The 13,183-nt window shown below is 42.4% G+C and overlaps 1 non-coding gene across 1 annotated transcript; it reads right to left on the reverse strand.

The window, feature by feature from the left end:
• Window positions 1-12,583: 12,583 nt before the first annotated feature.
• Window positions 12,584-12,656, reverse strand: trnat-ugu (transfer RNA threonine (anticodon UGU)). Its single transcript has one exon. It is a non-coding gene; the product is annotated as a tRNA-Thr (tRNA).
• Between the last annotated feature and the right edge of the window lie 527 nt (window positions 12,657-13,183).

A 13,183-nucleotide genomic window follows, 5' to 3' on the forward strand; every position in this document is an offset into this window, starting at 1 on the left:
GTCTACTGGGTCCCCTCCCCCCACTGTCCCCACCTGCCCTCCCCACCTCCCTCACTTGATTCCAGGTTCCACCTTCCTCTCTTCTCAGATTCCATCATCTTCAGCCCATTGTTGCCTCCACCTGTCACCTCCCAGACCCTATCACTATTTTCACTCTCCCCTCCTCCATCTGCCTATCACCCCTCCTCACCAGGATCTACCTATCACCTGCAGGCTTTTCCTCCACCCCTTCCCTCCACCTTTTCATACTGGCTCTCTCCCCTCTATCTTTCAGCCCAGATGAACGGTCTCAACCCGAAACGTCGACTCTCCATTTCCCTCCACAGATGCTGCCTGACCCTGGATTTCCTCCAGCATCTTGTTTGTTGCTACAGATTCCAGCATTCTCAGTCTCTTGTGTCTCCTGAGATGTATGGAAATGTTTTTACTCAGAGAGGGGTTCTGATCTGGATTATGTTGACTGGAAGAGTGAAGGAAGCTGATTCAATGGTAACTTTCAACAGGGATTTCAAATATGATTTGAAAAGGAAAACACTTGGAGGATAATGAGAAAAAAAACAGAATGGGACTAATTGGTAGATCAGAGAGTCAGCACAGGGAAGATCGGCCAAATAGCCTCCCTTTCTGCTGTATGATTATATGATCTTATAAAATAACACCTCTTAAATGAGCCTTTTTTCAAAGAATCTAGAGAGAATTCTTCAACATCTTTAGATGCTAGCATTGATTTTTCATGTTTTCAGACTTGTTAGAGTACTGTGTCCTCATGTGACTTGCTCTCAGGAATGTTTGAGATTTGATCTGCTGACTTGACTGGCCTTTACAATGCCTGTCAGCATTACCACAGGAGACATGGCTCAGACAAGAATCTGAAAGAGCTGCTGCCTGTCGCAGTATTGTATGATCACCAAAAAGCTTGCAAGGTTGAAGATAAATAGAAAGTATTGCCTTGTGCCTCAGTGCAACACCTTGAAATATCTCAGGCAGTGTAGGATGAATTGAAATGTGACAAATGTTCAATGGGCAAAGGTGGTAGGTTTTCTGCACCTAAACTATGCTGCAGAATACAAATGGGTAAGTCATCAGCTAATGCTAATTAGTTTGGTTGATTGAAAATGTCAGCCAGTAGACTAAGAAACTTCTCTTTCCTATCATGCTTCATGATATAAAAAGCCTTGGAAATTTGCCAGGTTGTGGAATGTTTCAAATAAAGCAAACCATTTGTTCATCTCTTGGATTGCTACTGCTGGATATTTTAACATTCATCTCAGAAGGAAGTGAGACCAGGGCTATGATGAGATCTGGAACCAAATGGTCCTGGTGAAATCCATCCTGGGCATCGGTGAGCTGGTTTTTGGAGAGTAACCTCTATGGTACAATTGCCAATATCTTCCATCACTCTGCTAATGATTGAGAGTAGACTGATGGGGTGAAAATTAGCCAGACTGGATTCGTCTTGTTTTTTGTGTACCTGGGCAATTTTCCATGTTGTTGGGCACATGCCAGTGTTGTAACTGTAATAGCATAGCTTGGCTAGAGGCGCAGCTCATTCTGGAGTGCAAGTCTTCAGTATCAGAGCCAGAATCATATCTACTTTGCTGCAAGCAGTACTCTTTACTGTTTATTTATATCATGTGGAGTGAATCAAATTGGCTGAAGACTGGGTTCTCTGAGAGGGGAGGACCTCAGCTGAAAGTTGATGTGGATCATTCACTCGACACTTCCAGATGAACATGCTTGAGAATACTTTAGTTTTGCTTTTAGCACTGGACTTCTAGATACTGGACTCCATCATTGTGGTGCTACCTCATCCTGTTAGTATATTAATTACTAAATATCCAACACCATTCATGGCTATATGTGGCAGGGCTGTATAGCTTTGTTCTGATCTGTTAGTTGTGGGATCACTTAGTTTTGACCATTGTATGCTGTTTTTGCAGCTTAGCATGCATGTGTCACGTACTACAGCTTGAGGAGATTGACATGTCATGTTTTAATACCCTTAGTGGTGTTCCTGGACTGCCCTTCTAATGACAATATCTGCATTCCAGCTGAGACCATCTGTCACATCCTCTTGGATACTCTACGAGGGTTTTTGGACAAGGAAAGTAATTGTGGAACTTCAAGTCAAGTCAAGTCAAGTTGAGTTTATTGTCATGTGCACAAGTACGGTGAGGTACAGTACAATGAAAAACTTGCTTGCAGCAGCATCTCGGGCACATAGGTACAGACAACACACAAACTATAAACTATACATAGAATTATACTACACAGTGAAAAAACAACTATGCAAAAGCAAGACATTAATGCAAAAAACAAAGACACAATCAAAGGCAAGTCCATTGTAGTGCAAGAGGTGGTCTATGGTGTTCCATTGCTGAGGTAGGGTTAGGGTTGTCCAGGTAGGTTCAAGAACTTCATGGTTGTAGGAAAACTATATGGATGCTATACGGTGAAGCATTGCAGGACATTATTAATAGCTTTACTGGATAAGAACCTGGAAACTCAGCAGCAACTGTGTTGATTCTTGAAGAGCAATACGTCTCAGGTTACTTGTCGAATACAGCTGCTCCATACAGGGTCTTATAACATTGATCTTTCCCCACTCTAGCTGTATCTTTTAGAGCCAGTTCTTGCCTGTCAACTTCAACTCTCGACCTGTAACAGTTGGGGCGGGGGAACTGCTTCATCATCACCACTTCCCATTCCAACCACACAATTTTATCACCTCAATACTTTTCCCTCTGGATGAAGGAGGGTGATTGCTCCTTGAGATCCATTATACCATCTGGCGTGGTTCAATTTGCTGCTCACAAATCATCAATAATATTGATATATTCAAAGCTGAGATGGATCTTTAATCAACAAGGGAATTAAGGGCAGAAAGTGGCCTGAGGATAGTTGAATCAGTCACGATCTTATTCAATGGTGGATTGGGTTCAGGGGGATGAAAGGCCTTCTCCTGTTCCTATTTCTTGTGGTTTTATGTCCTTATGGATATAGCAGCACTGCTGTCAAATTCCATCAACTTTCTCTTTCCTTCAATGTTTACTGATGAATGGAAGGTTTCAATCAGATTCTGATAGTCTGTAAGGTACAACTTGGTTACCATCCTCTTCACATAGTCTATGTATACAATACCATCACAATAGAATTTGCACAGCTTGTTTGCTTGAGTTGCCATTGTCTTGATTCCTTTTCAAGCAAAATATTGAAAATTATAAAACTTTTAAAAATACTTTATACAGCATGGTAACAGGCCCTTCCAGCCCAACGAGCCCTCGCCACCGCCACCCAATTACACCCATGTTAACCTACTAACCCCTACGTCTTTGGAATGTGGGAGGAAACTGGAGGACCCAGAGGAAACCCATGCAGTCACAGGGAGAACGTACAAACTCCTTACAGACAGCAGAGGGAATTGAGCCCCGATCGCTGGCGCTGTAATAGCGTTATGCTAACAGATACACTACCGTGTCCACAGACTTTTTGTATCTCACTCATTAGCTCTATTTTATGGTTGTCACAACAATAACATATTCCCTTCAGGTAGATTTTCCCTTTTCCCAGAGATGCTGAAGAGCTTGTCCCAAACATGTGAACAGCTCGGGGCTCTGCTGGATGATACTGCTCGCTTGGCTGCTACCTTCATTTCCCAGGCAATTCTCACTGAGAGTTCCTTCTGACTGAGCTGCCTCCTCTGAGTATTCATGTCACAGATTCCACAAACTATGTGATCCCACAACATCTCCCCCAGGCTCACACGGTTCAGTAATCTGCCTCGGATCTGCCATAAAGTTGACAGGAGCTGCACTGTTAAACCTCCTGCACTCCTGTACTGTGGCACTGGGAGTGAGGCACTCATACTGTTCAGCCACCTTAACCAACTCTATAAATGCCTTGTTTCCTGGTTTTCCTTCCTTCTGAAATATCATTTGCAGTGAAAACATTTTCCATCCTTTCTACATTTTCGATTCATAGTTCATTTGGACTATTGAAAGAATCAAGAGACTCATTTGCAGTCATTTTGCTTTGTATTATATCTTAATTCAATTGATGTAATTGGTTTATTATTGACACATGTGGTGAGATGTGGTGAAAAGCTTTGTTTGCATATCAAATCATTCCATCAAGGTAGTACAAAAGGAAAAGAATAACAGAATGCAGAATACAGTGTTACTATTATAGAGAAACTACAGTGCAGGTTGGCAATTAAGGTGCAAGGGCCATGACAGGGTAGATTGAGAGATCAAGAGTTCATCTTTATCGTACAAGAGGTCAGTTATATAGAACGTAGAACAGTGCAGCACAGAACAAGTCCTGCGGCCCACAATGTTGTGCCGACATAACTGATCCCTCCTACCTACCTATAGAATGCCCATATCCCTCCATTTTCCTCTCATCCATGTGCCAATCCAAGCCCCCCTTAAAAGCCCCCCAATGAATTTGCCTCCACTACCCTATCAGGCAACACATTCCAGGCATCTGAGTAAAATATTTACCCCTCACATCTCTTCTGAACCTAGCCCCTCTCACCTTAACTGCACCTTAAAAGTCTGTTCACAAATCTTTTAACAGCAAGAGAGAAGCTGTCCTTGAGACTGCTGGTGCTTGTTCTCAAGCTTTTGTATCTTCTGTCCCATGGAAGGGGGGAGAATAAAGAGTGACCAGGATGGGAGGGGTCTTTGATTACATTGGCTGCTTTCCTGAGGTAACAGGAAGTGTAGATAGGGTCAATGGAGGGAAGGCTGGTTTTCGTGATAGACTGGGCTGCGTTTGCAACTCTCTGCAATTTCTTGAGGTCACGGGCAGAGCAGTTGCCATACCAAGCTGTGACGCATCCGGATTGGATGCTTTCTATGGTGCATCTGTAAAAACTGGTGAGGGTCATTGCATAAAAGTTATGAAATCCGATGTACTCTAAGTAGACTATGTTCTTCTGCAGCTCCAGAGGGGGAGGAAGCAAATGTGTGAAAGGCAAGCAACACTTACTCCTACAACTATTCTGGCTGTTCCCCTTTCATCCTCTGCCACCAATTAGCACAACAGCATCAATCTGAATATAGAAAAATCAAGTATAAAAAAATCTCATCATTCAGCAGCTTTGAAAGTGCGCTTTCCCTCTGTTTATTTATTTATTTTTGGGATCTGGTGCCATTAATCAGGCCAGCATTTATTGTCCTTCCCTAAAGACGCCCAAGAAGGTCTGAGTGACTTCTTGAACCTCTGCAATCCTTTTGCTGAAGGTGTGCTCCCACACAACCGTTGGGGAGTGAGTTCCAGGAGTTAGACCCAGTGATAATGAAGGAATGGTCGTATTTTTCCAAGTCAGGATGGTCAGTTACTTTGAGTGGACCCTGTGGGTGGTCCCCATGCACCTGCTGCCCTTGTCCTTCTTGGTGGTGGAAGTCATGGGTTTGAGAAGTGCTGTCAGAGCAGCCTGGACAATTAGCCGTGGATCGTTTTGTAGATGGTGCCAGCTGAGATGGTTGATGGGGTGCCAATCAACTGGGCAGCTTTGATCTGGATGGTATTGAGCTTCTTAAGGGTCACTGGTGTTGCATTCATTCAGAAAGTAGAGTATATTCCATCATGCTCCTGATTTGTGCCTTTTAGATGAAAGAAACGTCTTGGGGTGTCAGGATGCCTGGTCTCTGACCTTCGCTTGTTGTCACAATACTTATGCGGTTGGTCCAATTGAGTTTCTGGTCAACGGTGACCCCTAAGATCTTGATGATGTGGTACTCAGCAGTAGTAATGCCATTGAATGTCAAGGGTAGGTGGTTCTCGCTTATTGGAGGTGGTCATTGCCTGGCACTTTTGTGACGTGAATGTTTTTTGCCACTAAACAACCTATGTCTGGCTGACATTTAGATCGTGTTGCATCTGGACAAGGGCTGCTTCATTTGCTGAGGAGTTGCAAAAGGAATTCGATCATGATGCCATTTTGTTTTTGTGTCATCATCCAACCACTGAATAGATTTCATCTTCTTAAATTCACTTCCCTTATGTTACAATGAGAAATACATTGGTATTGGTATTGGTTTATTATTGTCACTTGTACCGAGGTACAGTAAAAAACTTGTCTTGGATACCGATCGTATAGGTCAATTCATTACAGAGTGCAGATACATTGAGTTAAACATGATACAAATACATTTGTGAAAAATTGATACAAATGCAGAGAAAACATGCCTTGGATAACATTATATATTGTGTCTTTTGATACATTTGAATGGCCCAGAATCATATTCCTGAAATAGATGCTCCTTTCTTAGCTCTGTCGCGGGAGGAAATTACAAAGTGGACCTCGAAAACGATTGAAGATATGCTCAAAGTTTCTTCTGAATAAGTGTGACATCCCCACTGACCCCTGAGGATCTCTGGCCCTTGATTACAAAAAAAGGAGCATTGGTAATGTTATTGATGATCCTCAAGGTTATATGTTGGAATCACACACAAGCTCTGCGTAACTGGTGAAAGGATTGCAGCTCATCACAAACTACCCACTCACCCACCTACCTATCCACCTCCTGCCCAATCTGTGGAAGAGCCTACAGTTCCCCCATTGGCTTTATCAGTCACATCAGAACCAATAACACTGGTGTGGAAGCAAATCATCCTCCATCCCGAAGGACTGGCTAAGAAGATGAAGAAGAAAAGTGAAAAATTTGATTGAATGTGGCCATAAAATAATTCAAAGGGTTATGAGAAATTACTTTCCATAAAATCATTTTTAAAAAGGCTGTGAAGGAAATTATATGTGGCATCGTTTTTTAACAGCTCCTGGTTCCTAAAATGTTATTTGTGTCATTCGCTACACTTTCACTATGATTTATACTCATAATTAAACTGCGAGTTTCTTATAATAATTCAAAGCATCTTTGGTCACTGTATTATGGCTGAATGTGATCAACAGAAAGGGTTCAACTGGTAATTAAAACTCTTTCTTGCTAAATTCCAAAACTCAAGTAAATAGCTGAAGTTTGAAGAACATATGCCATGTAAGGATTTCCATTTGAACAGCTTTAAGCTTTTCCTTGTAAAAATTCCGTACAGCTTCCTCTTCTGTATATGTCAACCTTTCACAATGCATAGCTGGTGAGTTTTGCTTTAGAAGGCACAACAGAGCCATCCACACGTGAATGTGAAGAGCAATATTGCATCAAGAAAAAGCTGAGAGATGCACAGAAGGAAGGGGAGAGAGTAAGGAGGTTTTTTTTTATGGCAAGTGAAAATGAAAAATAGCTGTGGGTGCTGGAAATCTAAAATCTAAAGATCAGAAGCAGCAATCAGAGATATTTTGCAAGGAATAAAAGAAGGCAAAAGAGCAAACCCAAAAGATGAAATGAGGACAAAAATTAAGTATGGGGTTCTAGCAAAGAGGCAAGCAAAGGAAGAACTATTTTGACTACTGGCACCATCTTAGATCAACTAGTATTTGTCCAGATGTGTTGTATTAACGTTTGTCATTTAAGCTATTGCTATCAGAAGTAGAATGCTAACTTTTGTCTTTCAGTTATGAGTTAAAATGAGTTAAAATGAGTTAAAAACTCAGCATGAGTTAAAATTTACATAACTGGTCCGTCTGGAAGTTTGAAGTTCCCATTAAACTGCTCTCTGACTAAGAGTTGAAACTAGACTTTTACTGCTGGGTTTTGTACTTGGCAAATGAGGGTTTTAAGAACTGTTTTTTTCCCTGCTTTTTATTGCACCAGAGAGGATGCAGAGCAGATTTATAGGTGATTGCTAGAGGTTATGAGGATTGTCATAAGGACAGACTGACTAGTTTTTGTTTTGGAATAAAGGAGACTGGAGGAGACTTATTTGAAATGTACAAGATCATGACAGATGTAGAATGGGTGAACAGGAACAGGAAGGCCCGATTTCCACTAGCAGGGGAGCCGATTCCAAGGGGGCAGAAGACTTAAATGAATCAGTGAGAGGATCAGATGGGAGCTGAGGAAACAAAATTTCCCCTGGAGTGGTGAGGATCTGGAACTCACTGGCTGAAAGGGTAGAAGAGGCAGATTTATAACACAAGCATACCCAGAGAAATATTTGTGTGCACACACTCAAACGTATTGCAGACACACACACACATAATAACACAAACACCCAGGCAACACATGCACACAGCAACACATACACACAAAACTGTTCTTCTATCCATATGCACCGCATGTCTCTATTACACCGCCAACCCTCAACCCACCAATTGACATTCTATCAACTCCACAGAGGTCAAATCTGCAAACACAAGCTAATGGAAAAGTTGCTTCAGCTCCTCCATTTTGCCTAACACAGTAAGCAAAAGGAAGAAGGTCAAGCAGGTGGATGAGGCACCCTCTTGAGTTTTGTGTTTCAACCAGGCTGGAGGAGAGGGTTCTCTCTCTCAGAACCAAGGGAGCACCAAGATGCAAACCACTCTCCAGCAGAGGCTCCATGAAATCAGTCACGTATGCCAATGAATAATGTTTCACTGTGATTTTAAAATCCCTTTGAAATGACCCACAGTTTATATCTTCATTACCATGCATGATGCTGTACTGATATAAAGGTGTTTTGGCAGCTTTTTAGTGAAGCTGTTTTCTGTTTTTGTCTTTGTAGGATATGAGCAGAGGTTCGCTGACCACCCCCCCCCCCCAATCCCCCCCCCTCAGAACAACATGAATCAGAGCAGGGGGAGCACTAGTGAATAGTAGAGGGAGAGAAGTAATGTGGATGGTGATGATGAGCAGCACAGTGCATTACTGCGTTGATATCCCACGGCACCACCTCAGAGACTGGCACTGTTATCAATGAGCAAAATAGATCAGAGGGGCATATGTCAAGAGGAAATACATCAGCTACTAGTCTGCCCACAGTCTGGAACATGGCATAAGGAATGTGATGTGAGGGCTCACTGGAGGAAGGGTCCACACATATGTATTGTCTTAGAGGATCCAGATAAGAAGCACAAGAACAACGTCTTCATAACAAGGCTGATAGCGATGCACAATGAAATGTATAGTGTGTTGACATTCCTGCCTGCTCAAAGCAGGAGGTGAAAAGGAGAATGGACGAGTCTACTTCCAACTCTTGCAAGAGGTTGTGCTGGACCAGGAGACCAGGACCACCACTCTGAATGTTATGTACACTTCTTTGGAAGGGCTCATCACACAGCCCCCCGGTTCAGATGACAATTACTGTGGAGACACAGAAAGAAGTCACATTTTTGTCTGCTTTTATACAGTCTCACCCTATTCCAACTGGGAGTCTGCTCACTGCCACACAGGAGCAGCCTGAAGCTCTTCAGGAAGAATGAAATGCCACCACAGGGCGACTTTGATGTCCTCACTGAGCAGAGGGGTGCCACTTAGGAGTAGATTGCTGCTGTCATTGGAGATAAGGATGCAGCTCATGAGCAGCTGATAGCTCTATAGGAATGAATGATGTTGTTCGTGGGCTGATAGCTGTTCTCCATGAGCAGAGAGCTGCCAAGCATGAGTCGAGTACTCAACTAGAGACATAGTAAGGGTGAACTCCTTTCCTGCAGAGACACTCATGTATTTTTTCATCTCATGTAGACAAGTGTGCCTGAGGAGAAGAGTGAAGATAGCATGGACCGTATACCTGTAGTCTGGAATCTGTCAGTCAGATCTGAAGGTTGAAACAATGGTCGTGATGCCACCAGATCACTGATCCATTGTTTACCCAATCCCTTGGGATGTGCCTGATGGGCAGGTCAGGACATTGATGTTCCCATTCATGAAGGCACAAAGTTATCTCTCATCATGGCCTGTCAGGCAGCAACACCGTCCCCTGCCCCCCACACCAGCCAGTCCACACTGATCCTTCAATTGGCTCTGAACAGCATCTACACAGACTCATAGAGAAAGACAGGAGCATTCCAGTAGCCAGACTGCTATCATACAGTGGATCCAAACCTACCGATAAGGCTGTTAAAAGGGAACAGCACTGGTTGTTTAATGATGGGCAAACATCATGATTTTCCATTCATATATTTGTTGATTTCACTTGTTATAAAGTATTCTCCAGACACTAGCAAAGTTTTAATGCATTCACATTTAGAGTGCGACACAGTTTTCAGCAGAGGTAAGTCACCCTGGCATTTCTACAGACCCTGCAATGTGTCGTCTAGTAAGGTTGCTAAAGTTATGCATTTCACGTCAGTCCACTGAAGGAGTCCGATTGCCACTGGACAGTGCCTGATGCTTTTCAAATAAAAATAATTTCCTCACTGCAGCAGAACACATGATAGTGAAGTAATCTAACAAATGGAATGGCTGCCACGTTATTCTGGCAATGATTAAGGATGATATCTAATGTGAAGATAATTCCCATTTAGATACTACTCCCCTGTTTTTCTCTGTTCTTACAGTGAGCAAGGTCATCTGGCAGGAAGAAAATCTGCTGTATGTTGTCCGTTCTCTAGGAGGTCCCATTTATGTACAAGACTGAAAGCAATAGGAACACTTGAAATAACGTCATTTAGAAGTGATTGTCCAGGCAATACAGTAACTACATCCATTTGTTGCAAACAGAGAGAAAGATGGTGTCTCTAGTACAGAGACACTCCGTTCTGCTCCAGTGTGTGCTGTGAAATAATCATTTGGTGCAATGGCTTAAACTCAACTCCCTTGGAATTACATGAGGGACTTCCCATTTCTGAATGAGTGTAGCCTTCATTGCTTTGAAATGTTAGCCCAACGAACCTCCCTTGATATGAGTGCCAATATGTCCAACATATTGTGGAGTGCATTACTCTCACCTGCGTTGGCTGCAATGGTGAATACCGACTAGACAATACAGTAGCCTATACTTCACAGATGTAGAGACTTCATTGTGGTGTCTTGCATCCTGAATAACATTACAGAGTAAATAGAGTGGCCAGTGGTGGCATTGAAGTATCAAGAAGACCCAAAGCCTGAGAGATATGGGAAAGAGCCTGAAGCCCACAAGGTTTGGAGGACAATGAAGACTACTGAAGTGTAGCAGTCGGTGGGTAGAGGTGGGTGGAGGTTGTTGGTGAAGTGATGATGGCCTGCTTCATCTCCAAGTAAGCAGAAGAGGGAAGCATAGTTTTGAATGAACAATACAATGCTTTGATTTCAAGATGCAGTGACATCTTGGTTAAAGCATTCAATCACACACCCACGGTTTGCATCTGCTGAATGGAGCTCCTCTGAGGAAAGTGCATTTTGTAAAGAGGTCAGTGATCTTTAAGCAAAATGCCAACCCATGACTGAAATAGGCAACTGAACCTCATCTTGAGAAGACCATTGGCATTCTCCAGATCATCCTGGTACAAGATCTTCTTGTACCTTCACTCAGCTGTTGTGATTAAAGTACAACCTGATATGAAAATCCTCAAAAATAGAGGAAACCCTTTGTTATTTCAGGATCCATCCCTCAAGGTAGTGCTGACAGCTAGAAGTGTCTGACAGTGCAGACTCATTCAAGTTAAAGAAGTCATGCCAGGAAGCATAGTGTTCGCCATTATAAAATTCTTTTCAAGATCCACAATGAGTTGGAGCCTTAGAGACAGGGAGGAAACCTGAAAGTTTTAAAATCTATTGAATTTTCTCTTGCGTATCACTTACCTGATAGATGTGAAGTTTCTCAATCAATGTCAAATCCAGGATTTATTTGCAGGCATCAATTAGGTTTGGTTGGGATGAATCCCAAGAAGATACTGAAGTATTTTTTGTACCATCAGAACCAACAACATATTTTGAGATTTCAGCAAGGCAAGGGTTTCAACACCCACAACTGTTTAAATTACCTCCCTCATAGATTTTAAATGAGATTAATTAACAAATGCTTAATGGCAAATGTATATCAATTATTACTCCCTAATAACTCTCTACTTTGTTGCATCCTTTCTGAATTCTTCTTAAAATATACCTCTTCAGTTGTGTATTAATTCCTTTCTCCTGAATTCCCTCAGGACTGCCACTGCAATGCAGAGAACCAGAGAACATTTTACTCCATTGATAGTTTATGTTGTGATCTTTGCTCAAGTAAGGCTTTTTGCCTAGAAGTCGGATTACGCAGCACTATTTTGTTTGGCAGGGCACAGTGCAAAACCACTTTTGCCCACATGTCACACCAGTGATTTTGCACTACTTGCACAATTGGACCAGGCATTATGGGAGACAATCCACATCTGCGCACATAATGTTTTCTTAGCATCGGACAAACATTTAATTGTGTCAGTTGTTGCAGTGAGGGTTTCACCAGATACTAACTTTAACTAGCTCAATGCAGCAATGTAAGATAAGATGAGATAAGATATCTTTATTAGTCACATGTACATCGAAACATACAGTGAAATGCATCTTTGCGTTGAGCCCGCAAGTGTCGCCACACTTCCGGCGCCAACATAGCATGCCCACAACTTCCTAACCCGTACGTCTTTGGAATGTGGGAGGAAACTGGAGCCCCTGGAGGAAACCCATGCAGACACGGGGATAACGTACAAACTTCTTACAGACAGTGGTGGGAATTGAACCCGGGTTGCTGACACTGTAATAGCGTCACACTAACCACTACACTACTGTGCCTGCCCAAAAGGTTGAGGCCCCAGTGAGATTCGAACTCACGGCCCCTGGTTTACAAGACCAGTGCTCTAACCCCTGACCTATGGAGCCTCCTGTACAGCTATGGAGTCTCTTTGTATGAATAACAGTATTTATATATTTACCACTGAACATTTATTAAAATTAATCATTAAAATCTGCAATGGGAGGAATTTTAAATAGCTTGTGAGTTCCTAAAATCCTGTCTTGATGCAATCTCAAAACATATTGTTCGTTGTGAACATACTGAACATATCTATCTTCCTGGGATATAACAAATTCATCCGAGTCAACTTTAACGAATAGCTGCAAGTGAATCCTGGATTTGGCATTGATTGAGAAACTTCACATCTGCGAGATAGGTGACATGCAAGAGAGAATTCAATGAATTTTAAATCTTCTTTTAGAATTCTTCCCAATGCCTTGGAGTACTGCTGACACCCAAGGGATAAAGGATTACAGGTTATCGGTACTTGACGGCCTGGAACAGCTTTGATTTTTCATCCCTAACCACAGGGATCAAGTAGAATACAGAGCATCAAATGGGTAGGTTATATCAGAATGAGCAACAAGTAATGAGCCATTCTCACTGATCTAAT

This window comes from Pristis pectinata, chromosome 18 (assembly GCF_009764475.1).
Source record: "Pristis pectinata isolate sPriPec2 chromosome 18, sPriPec2.1.pri, whole genome shotgun sequence".
In the NCBI taxonomy this organism is placed as follows: domain Eukaryota; kingdom Metazoa; phylum Chordata; class Chondrichthyes; order Rhinopristiformes; family Pristidae; genus Pristis; species Pristis pectinata.